This window comes from Tachypleus tridentatus, chromosome 6 (genome assembly GCF_004210375.1).
Source record: "Tachypleus tridentatus isolate NWPU-2018 chromosome 6, ASM421037v1, whole genome shotgun sequence".
Classification (NCBI taxonomy): domain Eukaryota; kingdom Metazoa; phylum Arthropoda; class Merostomata; order Xiphosura; family Limulidae; genus Tachypleus; species Tachypleus tridentatus.
Window position 1 is genome coordinate 110,744,541 of NC_134830.1, and position 22,896 is coordinate 110,767,436.

General features: G+C 35.9%; 1 protein-coding gene across 16 annotated transcripts in view; it reads left to right on the plus strand.

The window, feature by feature from the left end:
- LOC143253296 (plexin-B-like) overlaps positions 1-22,896 on the plus strand; it is a 244,236-nt gene that overhangs the window by 84,550 nt on the left and 136,790 nt on the right. For 14 of the 16 annotated variants that reach the window (XM_076506928.1, XM_076506931.1, XM_076506926.1 and 11 more), the window contains one exon: positions 15,711-15,755. The exons of the other annotated variants lie outside the window; for them this stretch is intronic. The gene's annotated coding sequence lies outside the window, so the exon portion shown is untranslated. The remainder of the gene's footprint in view (positions 1-15,710; positions 15,756-22,896) is intronic. 16 annotated transcript variants of the gene reach the window in all.

Sequence of the window (22,896 nt, forward strand, 5' to 3'; positions counted from 1 at the left end):
TAACGTAACGTTTCGTGGCGTCTTCTTTGCTGTCAAGGTTGGCAGTAATACGAATGTATTCTTTGAAATGATCATGTATTGGACAACAGGATTCACTTACACGTGTGGCTTAACACTGTTTATAATGTCACTTCGTAGATAATGTTCTTAAGTTTTTCAGAATTTTTCTAAGTCACTGGTTTAGTAAAATATTTTTTTTTATTTGCAGGGATTCTTGTTATTGAATACTAAACGAGTAAGCATGTCATTCAGTTTTTATTTAATGTAGTTATTCAAACCAGATCTTCCTTTCACTTGTCGGAGGTAAGAAGTTAAAGGTTTGTCCACAAAAGATATATATAATCTATGAACCAGTGTTTTTATATGGTGATTACTTTTTTGCTGTCGTTTGTTACAATTCTGACTTGCAGTATTTTGGAATGTCTTAGTAATGTAACTACACTGATAGCCATTGGGCAACAGTAGCTTTTTAAGTGTCATACTGATGCGAGTTTCAGTGTAGAATATGGGTTTAATACATGGTTTACGATAAACTTCAGAACACTGTCTACGAAGTGATAGGCCCGGCATGGCCAAGCGCGTAAGGCGTGCGACTCGTAATCCGAGGGTCGCGGGTTCGCGCCCGCGTCGCGCTAAACATGCTCGCCCTCCCAGCCGTGGGGGCGTTATAATGTGACGGTCAATCCCACTATTCGTTGGTAAAAGAGTACCCCAAGAGTTGGCGGTGGGTGGTGATGACTAGCTGCCTTCCCTCTAGTCTTACACTGCTAAATTAGGGACGGCTAGCACACATAGCCCTCGAGTAGCTTTGTGCGAAATTCCAAAAAAACAAAAACAAAACAAACGAAGTGACATTATAAACAATGTTAAGCCACACGTGTAGGTGAATTCTGTTGTCCAATACATGATCATTTCAAAAAACACATTCGTGCCACTGTCAATCTTGACAACAAAGAAGACGCCGCGAAACGTTACGTCAACGAACATGATATAATTGACGAAACACTTTATCGGATCAAACGTCGAGTTTTGTGACAAATTTCTTGTGAGAAAATTTAAGGAATATCTTTCAAATCAATCCAAACGCCTTTCTGTTGACAGATGCAATGCCTGGATCTTTAAAACTATTATAATTTCAAGTGGTTCTGTTTTCTATTTTCACATTCGCTCTTGAGATCAGTGTCTCTAACCTGTTAAACAATACTTTTAACACGCTTCACCGTGCACAGTTCTATTATATTGTTGTAATGCTACATTCTTTTAGATTACTATAATTTGAAGTATACTTTGTAACCTGTTACGTTCAAAGACCCTCATAAAAAAGGGGCGTAAGCTGAAAGATAGAGTAGAATAAAAGACACAAATGATAATTACGTGTTAAAAGAATTTATTCATGAAGCAAATGGTGCAACTTTTAAAAAATATACAGTAGTGTTTTTACTCTGAAACGTGTGTTGTGTCGCATGTCAACTGATGGTTGCTCTAAACATACGCCTTTTTTAATAAAAAAAAAGATAAAAGTTTAATATGAATACTAACGTGAAGAATTACTGAATTCCGTAACTTTGAAATGTAAAAACGATTATTTTTTGTTTATAAGTGTAAAACTACACAATGGAATACTGCGTCGGGCCTACTACAGGGATCAAACTCTAAATGTTAGCATTATAAGGCCACGGGAAGATATTATTAATGAAATGTCGTTTGCCTCTCCCAGAAATACACATTCCAGCTAATATCGCCTGTTAATCTAAATTTAGATTTCGCCCCCGTTATATGTCTTATTGTCCCTTAACCCCAATTAATAAAAACTGAGTCCTCCGCTGGGACAGCGGTAAGTCTACGGATTTGTAACGCTAAAATCAAGGGTTCGATTCCCCTTTGGAAACAGCAGATAGTTCAAATGTGACTTTGCTATAAGGAAACGCATACACACACAATAAAAACTGGAGACGAAACTGTCATTCCTTCATTCATATGAACATATAAATAAGTTAGGAAAAGCTAACTCGACCAGTTTTGAAAATTCGCTGCCTTGTAACATATTTTTCATTCACTTAAAGCTCTAGCCTAAATAATTTTTCAAGATATAATAGTTCTATTAAAATTTGTCTGTCTAATTTGTAGAAAACTGATAAGACTGCGAAGTTCTTTTCTTTTCTTTTTATATCCCTCTGTTTGTTTGTTTTTGGTTTTGGAATTTCGCACAAAGCTACTCGAGGGCTATCTGTGCTAGCCGTCCCTAATTTTGCAGTGTAAGACTAGAGGGAAGGCAGCTAGTCATCACCACCCACCGCCCACTCTTGGGCTACTCTTTTACCAACGAATAGTGGGATTGACCGTCACATTATACACCCCACGGCTGGGAGGGCGAGCATGTTTAGCGCGACGCGGGCGCGAACCCGCGACCCTCGGATTACAAGTCGCACGCCTTACGCGCTTGGCCATGAATATCCCTCTAATGAGACCCAGTTAGATTAAAATCGACTGTGCCTGCATTTTTCGATAGCTTATCTTTTCAGAAAATTTTTTTAATATAACAATTCTAAAACAGATTAGTTTACAATTCGACGCTGATACACAGCTTTGTCAAGTGAAGTCTGATGCTGTGGTTCTTAATAATAATGAAGTAATAAAAATGTTAACGAATCGCCATTTCACCTCATCAGCTATCTAAATGATGTTGCGAATGATAAGAGATTCATTCATCATCTGGTTTTTTTTCATTCTCCTAAATTTTGAAACCTGTAATCTATCACTGTAAATGGACCATCACAAAATATTAATAAGATAAATTGCGTGCTGACATTTTTCTGGATGTTTTCTAGAGTTACTTAATGAGTTACCAATTTTAGAAAGTCCTTAGAGCAAATGTAGTTTGTTATATGCCATTCTGAGTATTGTGTAGACACCGACTCTTGTTCAGAAGGCCATAGAAGGAAATGACGTGGAAGGTGACTGTGAACACCCAAGTTCAATATTGTGAAACGATTTGAAATCCTGGTCTGAAAATGCCAAGAAGAATGACTCAAGTTCAACAGTGCTCAACGTTGGCAAAAAAACGATTTGAAATCCTGATGTGAAAATGCCAAGAAGAGTGATTGGATTCGTCTTATTCCAAAAGAAACATAATATAACTTCATTAGTATTAACACACTTAATAACGAAGTATTACAATAAATAATATATTAATTCTTGCTTAAGGACAATCGCTTTTCGTTTATTTTAGTTAAAGACATTTTCTCATTTACTTTGAAATTCGATACCAGAGTGTATATTCTATGCTTGGATATTCGGATCACGCTGGAGTTAATTGTGACCACCTGAAGCTGCGGGCATTTAGGTATACACGGTTATTCTTTAAGCCCTTATGCTATATCAGTATTTCTAAAATTTCCAATTTAAAACGTAGTGGATTTGTCGAAACCTAAATCTGAAAATGTGATGCGTATTGAGGCGAAAAGAAAAACCTATTAACATCCCAGCTTGAATCACAAGCATAGCTTTCGTAGAGTGACTTTTTTGTAATCGTTGGTGTAGAATTTATCCCAAAATATAATGTTTTTTTCTCCTGTAAGATTATCCGGCACCAAACATACTCTCCTCTACAGACATGAAACAAGTAGTCCAAGGGTTGGCAATGCGTATTGCCAGTTGGTTTGCAGTTGGCAGTGGCTGCTGCAAGTCGGTTGTCTTCGCTTTGGATGTAGTTCTAAATTAGAGACTGAGGCAGATGGCCTTTGCAGCTTTGCCATAAATGAACAAAATACTCGAATACTTATGTATAAACATAGCTTCTTTTGCGTTATTTTGAGGAGCGTATGAACCTTAATTGTTATTAGGAGACTTTTAAACTTCTCAATACTTGTCAAATATCAATTATAATAGACATAATGCACTTGTTCAAAACGTGTCAGTCAATAGTTATAAGTGCTTTAAATGTCTATAACAATACCCATACAAAGACCAACAATTAGTTATTTAAAATCGCACGTAATCTTTACCATTTAACATTCGTATATGTTTATATGTCATGTACAAAGTGTATTTAAGTTGTTAGAAATATTATGATAAAAGCTGACAATCAGAAACCCTATGCTGAGTTATAGTAGCATTTGAAAGACAAATGGTTAATACTGTATCATGTTTGCCTCATAACCTTACCTTTTCTTGATTAATGTATCTATACCTGGACAAATGGTATTATTAAGCCCCTGTTTAAGTCATGGGAACCTTTACACCTGTTCCAGACACGTAAAACGTTGTTCTTGGTTTATACGCTTATTTCGAGTACGATATGTTGATATCACCCGATTCATATGAACTGGGTGATCTTCAGCCTGTAATGTTTACCTCTCGTACACTTGCCACAGGCAGGTCAAGATAATGTTTATTTGGCTTATATTCATAGCGGTTATATAAAAAAATGAATGTTTTTATTTATATACCTGTCTTTTGATACACTTCTTATCTTGAGCGACACCAATGAAATTCTATTATATTTAGTCCTGTTTTTTGTGTTTGTATACTAAGTGGCTGGTGTGTGAATTTTCCAGGTTCTTTTATACAATTTAAAGTTCAGTTATTGTGAGGAGAAGAAATTCATTATAAACTTGAAAAAAAAGTCTAGAGATGCAGCTTTTGAGTAAATCGTTTATTTTTTGTATAACACAATAGACGACAGGCTCCTAATGATGGCTCCACAAGTAGTCTAAACGTTGTAATAAAGTCAAATAAGAAATAGAAACAAGTGAGAATCCTTAACAGCCAGGGCACTTATTTTTTGGCGGGATTAAATTAATCTATCTATATATATATATATATATTTCTTTTTATTAGTTATATCTTTCTGTACCAGCAATACCAAGCGTAAGGTACACGTATACCCTATTCGACCTTTACTAGCTTACCTTCAAATTGAAATTATTTTAGGCAGGAATAAAGCACATTAATCTATGAGACTTTGACGTTGTCAGAAATAACCAATCGAAAGAGTTTGGCCTCTTGAGTCCAAAACTCTTATCAGATCTCAAATCGGTCAAGAGATGACGAAGCTATGAGCTAAAAGTTGTACTTGAAAAAAACCCAAAAAACCAACAAACTCAGGGCCAGTTGCGGCTAATAAACAGTCTGCTCATAAACTTTATCTCTGGATTTGTACAAGTTTAACTGTTTCATTTTTTTCAAATATTTCCATTTATTTTAATTCAGTATTTGTTTTTATTGGATTGGTTTTACCGAGTTTTTGTTTTTTGGTGTTTAAAGACATTTGCATTTACGTTACGCATCTGGTTTTGTTTCCTCAGTTTGTAATTTAATTCACTTTTTTAAAATTAAATCCCTGACTTTCCTATTAGATGCTAACCTGAACTGCTTGTTAACCAATTTATCTTAAAATAACTATGTGATAATCAGAAAGGGTTCGTATACTCAGGCATTGCTTTAACAGACTGTTTCCAACAGTTACGAGTAACATACATAAATAATTAACAGCTACTCTAAAATTTTGGCGTAATAATTAATCCGAAATTGCCGGATAGACGCCAAGTTTTGCTAGTCTTGTTTGTTTTTGAATTTCGCACAAAGCTATTCCAGGGCTATCTGTGCTAGCCGTCCCTAATTTAGCAGTGTAAGACTAGAGGGAAGGCAGCTAGTCATCACCACCAACCGCCAACTCTTGGGCTACTCTTTTACCAACGAATAATGGGATTGACCGTAACATTATAACGCCCCCACGGCTGAAAGGGCGAGCATGTTTGGCGCGACGGGGATGCGAACCCGCGACCCTCAGATTACGAGTCGCACGCCTTAACGCGCTTGGCCATGCCGGGCCATATTTTTCTAGTCAGATACAAACAGTTACTAACTATGCGCTATTTTAATATGATGACCGTCTTATGTTATTGCTTAGCAGATAAATACATAGCAACAAGTAGAACAGGTATAAAACATGAAAACTTATAAATATGTACCACTGATGCTGTAACACTTAATACCAGTGGAGAGTGTCAGACATTTATTGATTATATAAAACAATTACCAGAGACAAGCCAGCAGTAAACTATATATCCATCACCTACCGAACATTTACAGAATATATCGACTGAAACCTTATCAAATTAAAATGTATGTATATATTAAGAATTATGAATCAAATGTTACACAACATTTAGCGGCACTTATTAACACATGTTAAACTAATTAAAAGACATTAAACACATAATTCGTTTATTCACTTTCATAACATGTCAACCATATTTATACATGAAACTGACAGGGGAAAAGTTAAACATTCAGTTCTCGGAAATAAAACTATTTGAAGATTCCTTCATCTTAAACGTTTAATCAGTTTAGAACAGCAGTAAGCATTTTACGGCCCCTTACTGGTCAATCTGAGACCCCTGTATGTTTCAGATATAGCTAATTTTTAATCAGCTGTCATTTTTGGCATGAAATGATTCTTTAACTTTGTTATACAAGAAATTCTCGCAAAACTTTTTCGCCCTAAAACATAAAGTTCGATTTTCACTATGGAATTTTGCGCATTTTGGAGCTAATGCAGTAGTATACTGGAGATTAATAGGATTTAACCTCTAAGATATTTCGGATCTTGTACTGTTTGAAACTTCTTTCCTTATCACTGGTCGTATCAGTATTATAGCCATGATTATAAACTATTGTCCGAAATAACATAAACTCTTTGAGGGATGGTGTGATCACTCGTATACCTTACACCTTAAAAGTTCCACAGACAATCCAGTCTATATGCATGCATGTCTGCTTCCAAAACCTTGTTTAAGCAAAAAAGGGACCTAAAATTATGATGGAGCTATCAACAGGATGTTGGCAAGTATATAACTGAATATAGTTTTTATAATTTCAGAATGTGGCTGGTGAACATTTATTAGTTTAACATTATCCATTACTGTGTTATTAATGGGGTATACGCCTGGATTAAACGGTCCTATTTCGTAATCATAGCTTTTACTTTGTTTTCGATTGATTTTAAATGTGGTTTCAGAACCTTATGTTGTTCTGAAAACTCGGTTGTGAAGTTTCCGATTTAAAATGTACCTGATCTACTGGAGTTTAAATCTGAAAACGTATAATGCAGATTTAAATAATTGAAAAACAAATTGATCTTAAATTATGATGGCCGTATTTGAATTGTTTTATATTTTGATTTTTCTTTGCATGGGTCGCTCGTGGCCTTAGGTTATCGTGCTGGACAGTGTATCCAAGAGTCATTGTTCGCGTTTCGTTACAGCAAAATCACTTTCTGCACTTTGGGTCTGTGGGTGCTTTATAAGAGTAATGTTCAAATCCTACTAATCAGTCAGATAAGAGTAGTTCATGAGTTGGTGGTGGGTGCTGTTAACTAACTGTCTTTTGTTTAGTATATCATTTCAAAATTAGGGACAGCTAGCATAGATATTCCTTACGTATCTGTGCGCAAATATTCGGAATAAATAGACGTATACTTGTCACATTGTTACGATACGACTGTTATACATTCATCAAACCATAAGCCTATTCATGGCCTCATTGCACTGTCAGTGGTTAGTGATTCGCCATGAACTCAAAAATAGGTCCAAAACATATCGTTCGTAGCACCACGGCTCACCTCTGAATCGACACATCATTGCGTTAGGACATGCAAACCTTTTTTTAAAAAAATTCTTTTAACTCTCTGTAACCCAAATAAAAGAATTTGTATTGATACTATTAACCTCCACCCACTACCAAGTCTTTATATTTTTAATTCCTACTGATTCGGTAAAACTCTTTGATTAAATATTACGAAAGAGAATATGAATTAAACCCGTTTAACGAAAAATTATGTAACCTACGTAAGGGACCTTTAAAATTTTTTTGACGCAGAACCCGTTTCTCCCAGTTAACATTTATTGTGCTTGACATGCAAATGCATATACACATCGCATAGGGACTACATTCGTACATAATTCTTTGTTCTAGTTGTTACAAGTTGCTTCCGAGATAAGTCCGCAATAATCAAAGAAATATAATAATCGTTAAAGTAAAAGTAATATTAATTAAAGAAGAGAGGAGTAAAAACAATACAGTTTCCTGAAAGTAATAAAGTGTCCGCACGAAATGCGGCGAAATATAGTAAGCATTAGGTAAATTGTGTACTGACAGGATAGGTATACCATTCAGATATATATCTATATATGTGTGTGTGCAGTTGCATTATCTATATTGTTTACATTATACGTTTATACTTTTTATTCTTTCGTAAATTATATATAAAGGAAGTTTCTGTTCGATGTTGGGTTGTTTAACAGCCTTAAACAATCAATCAAAAGCAAGTCTTCTGACACTTTTATTTTTTCCGATGGCTCTTGCTTAAAATGTTTGATATTAATGTTTCTGGTGTTGTTACACTTTGACCAACACCGATTTGTCAATGTCGTCTTTTGTGACAGGTTAGCTGCTGGAACTATGTCCAGTTCTTCCACTGATTTCATGGTTTTTATGGCAGTAAATATGTTCATAATTTAGAATTTTGAATAATATAGTGGCTTTGTTCGTAAGCGCTACCGTTTTCACTTGGTCTGCTAATAAATCTTATTGTTCATTCATTATATATTTCAGATTTTATTTTAGTTTTGAATAATTCTGTCACTTTGTTACAATGATTTAAATAATTCATGAAGTACGAGTTTTGAAAGACGTTTTGCAGAAGTATTGCGAAATTGTATAAATATATCTATGTATAGAAATAAATGTGGTTATCGTTTAACCTAGACGACCTTCGTCAGGTGCTTCTGAAATGTTTACTACGTTTCGTTTTATAGTGATTTTCAAGCAGTTCCTTCATTTTTATTTTTACCACGCTGTAGTTGCATGTAGAAGCATATTTTAAAAAAGGATCCTAGGGTACAAGCTACAATATGGGATTATAAAATATTTCCTAAATTTTGGAGGTGATTACGAAAGTAGGACCCACATTCCGGTGAAGATACACCGTCTATCAATCCTAACCTCCAATTCTCTAGTCTTACATAAGAAAATTAGAAATTAGGAGAGCGAGATGTGAGGGCTCAAGCTCACAACGTCCCACATTTATATCACCCTCCACAGCCTTCAGACAGATGTGGAAAGGTGACTGCTCTCCCAAGTTAAAATAATAATATGAAAAAAGTAAACATAAAAAGATGAAAAGTAATAAATAAATAAATAATGAAAATAAGGTACCACTATTTGGTGGTACGTAAGATAAAACTTACCTCTTGAAGTTAGCATTCCTGACCCCAATATGTTAGAGGCACTAATTAACACGGCATCAGCAAAGTAAATAGTTTATAAAAATAAAATTTGTGGCAGGTATTTCGATTTAACACTTTGCATCTCAAGAATAGATGCAAAGCAATCGAGTGCGCTCAGAAGAGACATTCTCTTCGCCCTACACGCGAAGATAGATTTAGTTGGGCAGGTGATTAATAGCTATACCTACAAAATTTAAAGTTAACGATATTATGCAGTCAAGCAGTGGCAAAGGTCCGTTGGTGTTTCACGAGAGGTTAAATATTGACTCCATAAAAAAAACACCAAAAAACACGAGGGTAGGGATCTGTAAATCCTAATACCTAGTAATTTAGCTATGGAAGGAAAACGGAAGTACCCGAGAAAAACCTACTTTCACCAACCAGATGCAGTGATAGTTTACTGTGACTGTCGTGCTTTTATATACGACTTAAGGTGTACATCCACTTAAAGTAGTGCCAAGTTATTGGATAACTTTATTTTTAGCTAAAAACTACAGACAGCTAACAACTAATTTAGTAGTGTAAGACTAGAGGGAAGGCAGCTAGTCATCACCACTCACTGCGAACTCTTGGGTTATTCTTTTACAAACAAATAGTAGGATCAACGGTACATTATAACGCCCCTAAGGGTGAGTATAGTTTGGTGTGAAGGGAATTTAAACCCGCGACCCTCAGATTACGAGTCGAGCGCATTACCCTGTGAAGTGATAAAATATATACAGTTACGTGAAAAAGTTAGGACACCCTATGAGTGTGTGCTTTTCTTATAGCAAAGCCACAAAGGGCTATCTGCTGAGCCCACCAAGGGGAATCGAACCCCTGATTTTAGCGTTGTAAATCCGAAGACATACCGCTGTACTAGCGGGGGGCAACACCCTATGAAAACCTGTGTATTTTTGTTACATTTTTGGATATATAGATATTTAATCTCAATTTCAACAATACTGAGAGATTATGGGAATATAACTAAACAATTAAAACTGAAGTAAAGGAAAAAGTTAGGACACCCTTACATTTATTCCCACTTAAAATAGCTCAACTCACACACAGGTGTATCATACCATATGCACATGATTAGAAGATCGTTACTCAGTATTTTGAATGAGGCTCGCCCTATTTAAACCTCAGACATTTAGTTTGGTGTGCTCCTGACTTTTGAAGTGAGAGTGAGCACCATGGTGAGAGCAAAAGAGCTGCCTGAGGCCTTCAGAAAGAAAATTGTAGCAGCTTATGAGTCTGGTAAGAGATTTAAAAAATCCCAAAAGATTTTGAAATCAGCCATTCCACTGTCCGGAAAATAGTTAATAAGTGGAGGGCTTTCGAAACAACTGCCAACATGCCAAGGTATGGTCATCCAAGTAAGTTCACCCCGAGAACAGAGCACAAGATGCTAAAAGAGGTCTCCAAAAACCCTAACATGTCATCACGGGACCTACAGCAGGTTCTGGCTACTGTTGATGTGAAAGTGCATGCCTCTACAATCAGAAAGAGACTGCACAAGTTTAACTTGCATGGGAGGTGTGCAAGAAGGAAACCTTTGCTCTCTAAGAGAAACATCAAGGCCAGACTGAAGTTTGGCAGAGAGAATGTAAACAAAGACCAGGACTTCTGGAATAATGTTCTTTGAACAGATGAGTCCAAAATTGAATTATTTGGACAACAGAACAGAGGACATGTTTGGCGTAAACCAAATACAGCATTTCAGGAAAAGAACCTCATACCAACTGTGAAGCATGGAGGTGGAGGGTCATGGTTTGAGGCTGCTTTCCTGCAGCAGGACCTGGACAGCTCACAATCATAGAATCCACCATGAATTCTACTGTGTATCAAAGGGTGCTTGAGGATCATGTGAGACCATGTGTACGAAAATTAAAACCGAAGCGGAACTGTTGAACTACAACACGACAATGACCCAAAACATACCAGTAAATCCACCAAGGACTGGCTGAAAACTAAGAAATGGAGAGTCCTGGAATGGCCGAGTCAAAGCCTAGATCTTAATCCCATTGAGATGCTGTGGGGCGACTTGAAACGGGCTGTACATGTAAGAAACCCCTCAAACATCTCACACCTGAAAGAATTCTGCATTGATGAGTGGGGCGAACTTTCTTCAGACCGATGTCAGAGACTGGTAGATGGCTACAAGAAGCGTCTCACTGCAGTTATTTCAGCCAAAGGGGGTAACACTAGCTATTAGGAGGTAGAGTGTCCTAACTTTTTCCTCAGTTAGAATATGCATTTTTGTAGAATTACATTTACAGAAGATCTTGAAAAGTCTTTTCTTCAGTTTGAATTGTTTAGTTATATACCTATAATCTCTCAGTATTATTAAAATTGAAATTTAATATTTATATATCAAAAATGTTACAAAAATGCACAGGCTTTCATAGTGTGTCCTAACTTTTTCACATGACTGTAAGATAAAGCATTTGCTATAAACATAAAACGCTTGTAGAACAATGGGTCGGAAGGTATGTGCCGGGACAATTGTGACTGCCCAAAACTAACAAGTCATCAGCCGCATAACTAAATGAGCTTTGAGGTGCAAAAGGCTAAGTCACAAAGAGTATTCAAGAACATTTAGTATATTAGAAGGGTACCTTTGGCGAATCCTTCTTTTCTCTTGTGATACTTTGACATTTCTCAAAAGGAATCATCAGTTGTGGCCCACGCTAATTGTTTTTTTAAAGCTGTTAATATTTATTTGTTCTGTAGAAGTGAAAGCCCCCTATTGGCAGTGCTGCTTTTATTTATTTTTGTATTACATAAGCGGTGTTCTTTCTTAAAAATAAACCAAACATTAACTACATCATAATAATACTTGTGGTGGAAACTGAAGTAAGATAAATTTTTGTGGAGAAGAAACAAATAATATTTTTTCTGAATTTTCTGTACCAGATAAATTGAATTCAAGTAGTTAACGTCAAATTTTTCCCCAAACTTCGATAGTTTCTGTGGCGTTTCCGTGGGTATCAGTTTTATAAAACCTGATCAAATACGGTGATAAACTTCTTTGTAAAGCTGTGTGATTTCAGTACAATATTTTAAATGAGATCTGTAAAATAGTTCCATAATCGCTATGTCTTCGTGACGTATCGAAAATATCGGATGAATGCAAACGAACAGAAAAAGTAAACACTAAAATATTATATTTTTTACAGGAAAAAAAACAACCATTTATATTATACACACCATGTTTTGTCCCTGATAAGTAATATGTTCTTGATCAAACGGTCTTGAATAATACAAAAATTTCAAAATAATCACTCAACACTAGGTATTCAAGACATGGTCTTCAGAATAAACAGAAATTAAATGAATACCCATGATGGGTTAAACGTTTACCATAAAGAGTATTCATGTTGTCTTTGTGTATACGAACTTACAACGCTAAAATCAGAGGTTTGATTCTCTTCGGTGGACTCGGCAAAATACCTGATGTGACTTTGCTATGATAGCACACACACACACATACACACACTTGTACATAAAGAGTATTCATGTTGTCATCTTTGCTTATACATGAATAGTAATCATGTTATCTTTGTTTGTGCATGTCGTTGTTTATACATAGAGTATTCATGTCACCGTCGTTTATCCTTTAACGTCATTTACGCTGTCGTTATTTATCCTGAAGATTGTCTGGTTCTTAATGTTTGAACGGAAACGTTTGGTTCACTTTTTTACATCACTATGTTATGTGAATTTATTCATCAGTATAATAATGTAGTTCTTTAAGTCGTCAAAGAATACGCATGATGTGTGAAGATTATGCTACAACCGTTAAGGAAAAATCATCTATTGAATGCGACTAATTGAGGACTGTTTAGTTTCATAATCTTCATGGTTGAGTTTGTAATATGTGACAAAAGTATAGTCTGAACACATAAACATCATGTACGAAAAACATAAAATAGACTTAAATTCCAGTATTTCGTTTAGATTGGATACCTTGTAAGATTTTGGTAAAGCTTCATAATTTTAAAACTTCGTTCATCAACACACCAGATATGTATAATAGATACGAGGTGCATCATCAGCTCAGGTACTTCTCTACGTTTGTTATGCATTTCAAAGTGTCATCATTACGTGGACTAAATATCTTGTAATTTAACTGATGTAACGTTTTCTGAAGTTTAAAGCAACTAGAAGTTTCATAGCGTTTTAACAAATCTTAACGTGTATCATTTAATTTGATACATTTTCCTTTAGATAACTTTTTTTTGCTTGTGCCTGTACCTGATATATTTCTTTTAGATCTTTTGCTTGATACAAAGCTGTTTTTGTTGTTGTTTTGTTAGGCAAACTATTAAACGTGTTGAAGCAGCTATCTGAAAACATACCGATAATAGGCCAAGAAATATTTACATAGGCTTAAATTTGAGATAATATGCATAATTATTTATCTTGATGGCATTCAGTTTCACATGCGTGGTACCTATTGTTTGTTACTGAGTTCTGGTTTTTTGTTTCCTCTGAAACAAATGAATAATGGGCATGAGAAAATTTACTTTTTGGCTCACTAATCAATTTTTGATTTAGGTGCAAGATGACTGTGCCCCCTAGCACTCAAATTTTTTTCGTTCTTTTCCAAACCTGGTATTTAGAGAGTGGTCTTACCGGAATCGGATTTCATTGGCTAAGGAGTGCGCAGTCAAGCATGCCACGCAACCGGTTTCATATCTTTTTTTTCCATATTTCTCACTATGTACTCTCGGAACTTGCCAATTCAAATTACAAGGTTGGTCCTGACTGGCTATGTGCTTTTTTATTTCGGTGTTTCACATAACTAGCAGGTTCTCGAGGACATAATTGAACTTCTTACTAGTGATGGAATTTGATTTGTGTTTTGAATTAAACCTAACTAACAATCTAAAGAAATGACTGTTTTTTTTTCCTTATATATGAACATCGTCTCTGTGATTTCCTGAGGGACCTCTTGCTGTTTTTTCGAACAGCTAAGTTTCACGTTAAATAAACTTTTTCAGCAAGAATTATCTTCAAGGATAATACCAGTTGTATTCCCTTAATTATATATTACTGAAAAATTTAACATATTGCGGTTTACAACAATCACGTTCGCGAGTTATAAACGAAACCTTGCTTCAATTACTAGTCGCATATGTAAATTGATATTCTGAAATGAGTTTTGATAACAGTCTCTTCAAGTGTTTCGTTATTTTGAGGGATGCATCGTGGACCAAAGACACGTGGAACGGAAGAAGTAAAGATAGTCATAGTTTGGAATCTACCATCACTTTTAAACACACACAAACAAATCACAGACATTTTCGGGAATATGGTTCCAGAAAATTGGGCAAAAATAATCAGAAAAAGTCAGTGCATTTAACTTGAAATTTATAATATTTTGCATTCAGTTTCCAAACAGAAAGGGTTTACCTTAAGGTTTACCTCCCGAGAAAAAGAAGAGTTTAGAATTAATGAAATGACAAATACCCTCTCAACTACCCCATCCAACCCAGTTAGTGCCCTTTGCTCGAATTCACCTTATAACAAAATTTTATAAAGGGGTAATTTGCCTCCGAACCTCAGAACCTTTCTACTCTATAGAATAAGAGAATTCTTGGTATCAGAAGCCTAGTATGGTTTGGTTGAACATTCTTCTGTTTTTGCGTATATTCACTATTTACCCTAAAAATGTAGTTCTGTAATAGTCAGTGAAACGTTATATATGTAAGTGGAAGCTCGCGTATCTGATTAATTTCACTCATCATCTATTCTGCTCATGTCCAAAGAACAGAAACGTAATGTCGAAAAATAAATGTGTACGATTAGAGAAATAACAAAAGCAATCGGAGAGATCTCGTATCTTTGCTCCGCCATAAATGTTTGAATTTCTGTGGTTTCAATGTGCGCCTGAAATTATGTTTGTGGTTTGACAGTGCGTATTCCTAGTTACAATAATTAACTATATTGCTTACTTGCTTTAATGTTTAGTTCCTATCTACCTAAATAGTTTGCTTTGATAATTACTGATAGTTTTTGAAGGCTAGAGCTGCGGTTTTAAGAAATATCTGGTAACAATAGTTTGAGTATTATTATATAGGACTCGTAAATATAAAGTATACGTTAGAGTCAGTAGCAATTATGAGTGATATTACAAATAAAGAGATAAAACAACTTTGTTGTTTTATTTATATTATATAAATCAAAGAAGAAGAAGATAATATATATAAATAAAACATTATTATAAATATGTGTATGAAGATATAGACGAAAGAAGAGATAGAGAATGAGAGACTTGTGGATTCATGGAGATTATATCTCATAGTTTTGTATATTTCTAACCTAAAAACCTTTCTGTGCCAAAGAAGGCTTTTACAGAAAAGACTAAATTATATTGAATTTAGCAAATGAAGTGGTATTGCAAGTGTATTTTTTCTTATTGTTTTTTTACAGCGTTCAACGAGACAACATTATAATTGTGAAGGACAGAAATAACAAGTACGTATTGTATAGGCATATCTTAAATAATAATAACAATCCATTTGTCATTATGTTATATCGTATTTTGCTTACGTTTGATTTGGTAGCAATATATAAAGGAAATAAGATTTAATAGTAAAAACAAAACTGAGTTTGTAATTTATTATGCAATCACACTAGGGAAGTGTAAAACAAAATATTTATTTTTAACAAATTAGATAAGTGAAATTAACAAACTTGGTAACATTCTCTATGGAATATTACTCCCACCTCTGTTTCTCTCCATAAAGTACACATGTATTCGAACGCCTTATAACTGATATAACATAAAACCTGTACTTATTATTGTGCTTTCATTCTTGCTTTTGTGTGTCCTTTTTATGGGGAAAAATGGCTATATCACTCACTACAAACGTATTTATCAAAGCAACTGTCACTTTTGAGTTTTATTTTTCAAGGGTTTCCTATGTTTGGTGTGTACTCTATCAAAGCAGATGATCTAATACTTCGTGGAACGTCTAACAGAAGGAAGACATTTTTTTCACAAATGCTATCAAGGAAATGAAAATAAATAGTAATACAGATAAAAAATGTGATACTTTGAAAGTAGACTTTTGGAGAACGTGAGATAAATAATTGATAAGTGGGGAAAAAAGGGACTTCCAAAGAAAGAGGAGACTTGGTATCGAAGTTGAGAAACTTGATAAAGCGTAGAATGAGAATAACAGGTAAACTGGCGAGAAACGTTAAGGTGATCATTTTCAGAAATTTCCAGAGAGACTAAAGGAAGAAAGTGTAACAAATAGAAAACAACAGATTTGAAAATGAAAGATGCTTCGACAAAGAGCAAGGAAATGAAGGGAGATAGTGGTTTGAAATGTTTTTTTATCATATCTGTATTGTATGATGGATATCTTTCACTTGACACGGAAGACCTATGTTGACATTTTTCATTGTTAGTTGTATCCCAGGAGACGACCTCTTGTATCCTAAAAGAACATTGAATTTTTAATTTAGCATTCTCTATTTGGGAGGGGTATGTTTTAGTCATAAAAAGTATTTATATGTGGATCCCACTTTCACAGTCACCTCCAAAACTCAGGGTGCATTGTATATCCACATTAATGGGGATCCATTTAATTTGTGTAGCGCCTTTGATTCAGTTTTACACCCCAGTGGTAAAATGAAACGTCTGTGGAGTCACAACGCTAAAAATCGGGTTTCGATACCCTTGATGAGCAGAACACAGCATTGTGTATCATTGTACTTAATTCAAAAAAGAAACAAACAAACTTACTTTTGCTTGAGCTTGTTTTTATCCATTTAAATATAAATATATATTACAAAATAGTAATTGTTTCTAGAAATCCCATTTTTATTTACTAGCCAAAAAACGGGAATGCTGGGAAATGAAATGAATTCCACGTTGCTTAATTATATTTTCACTATAGATTTATGTTTATTAGAAATACATAGAATGTTAGTGCACTGGCTCTTCACTTTGTCCAATTTAAGTGTTCTTCATGGCACAGCTGGTGACGATATGTTGCCGCCTTTCACATGTTTTGCAGCGTATTTGGAATTATGGTAGTTATGTCGTTGCTAGAGGTCACTGAGCGAGCTTCGTGTGCTGAGATAAACAAGGAATTTAAGGAAAGTCAATAAAAATATGTATGCATGGTTGTTAAGTCCTATAAATTCGGATATTTAAGGAATGTGGAAAGAAAACATCGTTCTGTTGAGTATCATTTATAACACATTTATTTTGCAACTTTGTAATATAGTCTCTGCATATGCATCGTAATCTCCAACACTGTGTGCACATAAGCAAATGCTACTTTCTGGTACGCTTTGTCATAAAACATTTTAATACTGTCTCTGAACGTGCTTTTTGTTTTTTGTTGTTTTTCTGTACTGATTAGCGATATTTTGCGCCCGGCATGACCAGGCGGGTTAAGGCGTTCGACTCGTAATCTGAAGGTTGCGGGTTCGAATCCTCGTCCCACCAAACATGCTCGCCCTTTCAGCCGTGGGGGCATTATGATGTGACGGTCAATCCCACAATTCGTTGGTAACAGAGTAGCCCAAGAGTTGGCGGTGGGTGGCGATAACTAGCTGCCTTTCCTTTAGTCTTACACTGCTAAATTAGGGATGGCTAGCGCAGATAGCTCTCGTGTAGCTTTGCGCGAAATTCAAAATCAAACAAACAAACATGATATTTTATTAAAAATAAACAAACAACAAAAAATTATCCAAGGCGGAATGTCACTGTCATCACGTGTGGGATCTTGACATTTTACAAATCGAAGATGCACATGATTGGTAAGCCGTCCTGTAAACTGAGCTGCAAATTAATGCCAAAAGCTTTGGGAGCTAGATTTAGTCCCGAATAAGTAAGTATATGTAAGGAATGATTGCAGTACGTTTTTACAGAAACAAATTATGTATCTATGTCTGTTTCATGAGATCTCTTACTAAGTATAATATCAATAGAAACTATTTGCTTTATTTCTTTTACTACTATATCAGCATCTCTTTTTAATTTGTGTAACAATAATAGTAAAGAATACAGAAAACGTAATTCCACATGTAACATTTGCTAATGAATCTAGTTGTTTTCTTAATTGCTTCAACTAAATGTTATTAGTTAAGCGCCTTATTAAAGGGAATACATAAAAAAGTGAGAAATGTGTTTTTATTTCAGCTATAAAGACGCAAAGCAATTTAGCATTATCATTAGACTAATTCACTCAAAAATATGATAAGAGGCTGTAGAAAATATTAAATATATTTTATCCACAGCAATTTTTCGTTTAAATCATAGGAATATGTATGAAAAATAGTAACATGCTTCTTTAAGATTGTTTATTGGAACGGTTTACATTTTTCATCATTTGTTCTGAATAGTGTAGATTGCAACAACGAGCTCAGCTGATGACATTAATGCTGAAAGGTAGCTAGATTAGAGAAATTCTTAATGAAATTGTTTTCTTCTTAAAGAACATTGTGACGTCGGAATAATAATCGGAGTTACTCGTTACGTAGGAATGATTATCGGAATATTCGTTTTGTCAGGATGATCATCGGTGTGCTGAGTTCGACTGTGAAGTTTTATTCCATCAAGAGTTAATATTGAGGTTATTAAGGCTGTATTTTCGCTTCATTCAGAACCATTACTCTAGTAAGTCTAGTTGATAAGTTGTGCGCTTTATTCCCTGACACTATGCAGTTTCCGTTTCTTTGTCCTTAATGCATAAATCCCTTGCTCTTCCTTGCTAAGTTTTAAAAACTGTTTCGCACCAACATTCGTGCACAAAGCATCATAAACAACAAATACTTTGCACGCGAGAGAGAGCACGCGGAAGGTGTATTATTATTATTATAGGTTAGACAATATGAGAGTCGAACAACGACACCTTTAATTTCATGTCTTTCAGTTTCATACCAGATTTGATGAGCTCAGTGAAGCGTGAGTGCTTAAAAATTTCTGTCACGTTCATTTTCTCCTTGAATTCAGACATCATTACTTCGAAGCAAGACAATTGTTTGACCGGTTGTTATTTGTCGATCCTAGTTTTACTCTATGTTTATATCTATATTTTTTAAAGTTACGTTTCATTCTCGAATGATAATTATTTTTATGTGTATGTAAAATACGCAACAAATTTAAGACTGTAGAATATTGCTGTAGTCTGTGGGCCAGCTGCGATATCTTGTCGAAGCCTTCTCAGTTTATATATTGGCTGCACGAGATCTGCCTCTCAAATATTGTGAGAAGTTTCTCCTATATTATTTCAACCATAGCTCGAGGAAGTCTTAGAATTGTAAGTATTACATAAACTTATTGCGTTATTAAATACTTTGTGAGCCATTGTATTTGTTGTAAACAAGACTAATATTATGACACACTGCAGTAATACATGTGTAGTAACACATTATCATGGTCAGACTGATAGAAATTTAAACCACTCTTTACTGACCCGATGAGGGTTTACAGTAAAAAGCGTGTATACTAACATATCAACTATACCTTCTTGTAGTCTGACGCTGTGGAAGAGACTTCTCACTTAATATTAGAATTCATCAGACCAGGTGGATTACACACAACATAGCTGAGACATGTAATTTATTAAGTAGGGTCAAAGTATCTGACATCGCAAAGAAGAAACGTTGATAATAATGTAATTACTAAGTTCTCACATGCGTCTTTCGTAGTGGTTTTGCAAGTTTGTTTATTTACATTTTGTGTCCAAAAGTTTCATTCTTTTGTTACCTGATAAAGTAATTTAAAGCTATTTAAGTGTATTTATTTCAGGTTTTAGTGACACTCGGATATCAAAGTACCAATTTTGTTTCATCCTCTTTACAAGTTACAGTTCATCAACCTTATGAAGCAGGGGGACTCTTACGACTCAACTGATCCTTGTACTAATATTATGAAATAAAATGCCTCTTTATGCATGTTTACAACTCTAAAACCAGAAACAGAGCTGTGAACAGAGCAATCAGCAACTTTTTCGCCATCGGAGAGCAAGTTCGAGAGGGAGACAGAATTATAGTGCCCACTGACCTTTGGAATCTTGTGCCATATAACTTTGGAACTGATGGTATATAGATGCTGCTTGTGAATTTCATCCAATTCCTTTTGGCTTTGACGTCTTACCTGCCGAGCATGCGCACGGGACCGTTGAAAGATGATGCGGTTCGAAAATGCGGAAAACCTACGAACCTTTCGTAGGCCCGATTCTGAGTCTTCTGTGCCTTGTGATAGGCAGTATTCCACTACGGATGAGGATACAGTGTAAAACGTGTCGAAGTTCTAGGAATACTTTGAGCAGCTGCCTGGATAATAAAGTAAGTCACTGCTGCCACGCAGTCATCTATCGATGGCTTACAGACGAAGGCAGAATAAAATTCTGCAAGAGCAGTGACAGAGGGCCATTGCCAGTCTATCTCAACATGATATGAAAATTATCATTGCCCCATGGTCAACCCTCCATGAAAAGTGGCAGAATAGTGAAGGGGAGCAGTCCGAGAGATCAGTACCAGTAAAAGACTGACTAGGTGCATGAAAATAAGTATAAGAACCAGTATTGAACAGAGAAAAGTTGTGATCAGAGAGCATACGCTGTACAGAGCGACCCCTCCTATCAATATCAACACTTCCCCAGATGGGATGATGTCCATTAAAGTCCCGTAGGATGAAAAAGGGAGACGGCAACTGTTCAATGAGAGCATCAAGGTCTGATTGATCATATGTTTCTCCAGGCGACAGGTAGAGAGAACAAACAGTGATTGTATGAGCCAAGGAAACACGGATGGCTATGGCCTCCAAGGGTGTGTCGAGTGGAAAAAACAGGGTAGGCACACGCTGATCGGCCAGTATTTTTGCCCCTCCTTACACTCGTTCATCACACAACCTGTCTTTTCTGTACAAAAAAAAAAAAAACTGCCGAAACGTGACTGCATTGACAGGTTTTAGAAATGTTTCCTGTAAGAAAAAACACACAGCAAGGTAAGAATCAATCATTTCTTAGATGTCGTTCAGATTAGAACAGAAACCTCGACAGTTCCGCTGTATCATAGTGGCCATTTTTACTTATGCATAGGCGGATTTGGTTGAGAACCCTTCTGTTTTCGACCACGTCGTTTTTCTTTGTTTTCTTTATTCAAGGGAGGTCTATCGACCTTCATGGATCTTGCAATTGGTCGATTGGGCAGGTCTATTTCGTTGGAAGGAGATTCCAGCGACGAATGATAGTTCTGTATCTTGGGGCCAGAGAAGAAGATGGACCCGAGGAAGTGCCCGAACCTGAAACCAAAGATGGTTGTCATTTTGAAGGGAAAAATACTTTTCACAGGGTTTGATAACGATTCTTTCGGAGACACGGGGAGATCCGCCTGCACTTTCACTGTAGTAGTGGAATGAAGTGTAGCAACATACATCTGAGATGGATTGGTGGACAGTAACTTTCGACTGTCGGGGTAAGAAATATTGCGAACCATTTTTAAATGTTGTACCTCTTTTCTACCATCCATCTAATAAGATAGGTGAGAACCACTATAGTTAACACAATGACGGTCTATTTCAAACTCGTAGGTATCGTTGTCTTTGCAACCGCAACGAGCACTCGTCAATGAACCACAACATGATGTTTTTGAATGACCGAACCACTGATATTGGGAACATCTTAGAGGGTTCGGAATATATGGCCGTTCCTTGCAATTTAGATAACCTGTCTTAATGGTGGAAGGTGGACGCGGTTATGTGAATGTCAGAATGAGGACATTGGTCGGCATCATAATTTCATCTTTGCGAGTGGAGATACGCCTCACTGCAGAAACTCCTTGGGTGGAGAAACCAGCGAGAATCTCTAACTTGGGAACGTTCTTCAAATCCCTCTCAACAATAACTCATCATGATGAATTCAAAGTAGCATGAGGTGTAACCTCAATGGGTATATCCCCAATCGTCTTCGAATGTAAGAGTTCACTTTGTTTAAATGTGGATGGTTCCATCAATATGTCACCAGAGTGAAGCATTTTCACTGGCTTTGGAGAGCGAAAAAGTCCCTCTTAGTCCCTTCTGAATGAAAAAGGGAGACATCTGCCCTAAAGGTTTGTCTGAAAGAGATTGTAATATACGTAAATGAGGTACAGTTGTTACAGATGTTGAAGATTTCTGCTCAGAATCTTCAAGACGTGGTCGTTTATCCTTTACCTATAGACTGTTTTTCACCATTTTATTTAAGTTTTTATTTGAGGGATTCATAATAAAGAAAGAATGTTTCGGTGCCCACTGACCCCACCCACCATGGAACCCGACGAAAGGACGCACTAAAATTCCAAACTAGGACACTGCAGCAACTCCAGGGTTTCATGAGCATTATACCTAAACACCAGCATCGAATAATATCCACATCACCCGTTGAAAACATCCAACATTGGTACTTGGTGATGCTAGACCAAATGGACCAGCCAAGGTCGTCTGTGTACAGGAATTCAAGGCCAAATTAGTATGTTAATGTTGGACCTCTCAACCACCAGAATCCTATTCTCCCCTTCACGGGTTGTCACACATGGAAAACACATGGGTGGCTGTTTAGATCCCAGAAGAAGTAAACTAAAAAAACATACAGGAATCAGCAGCGAGAGGTTG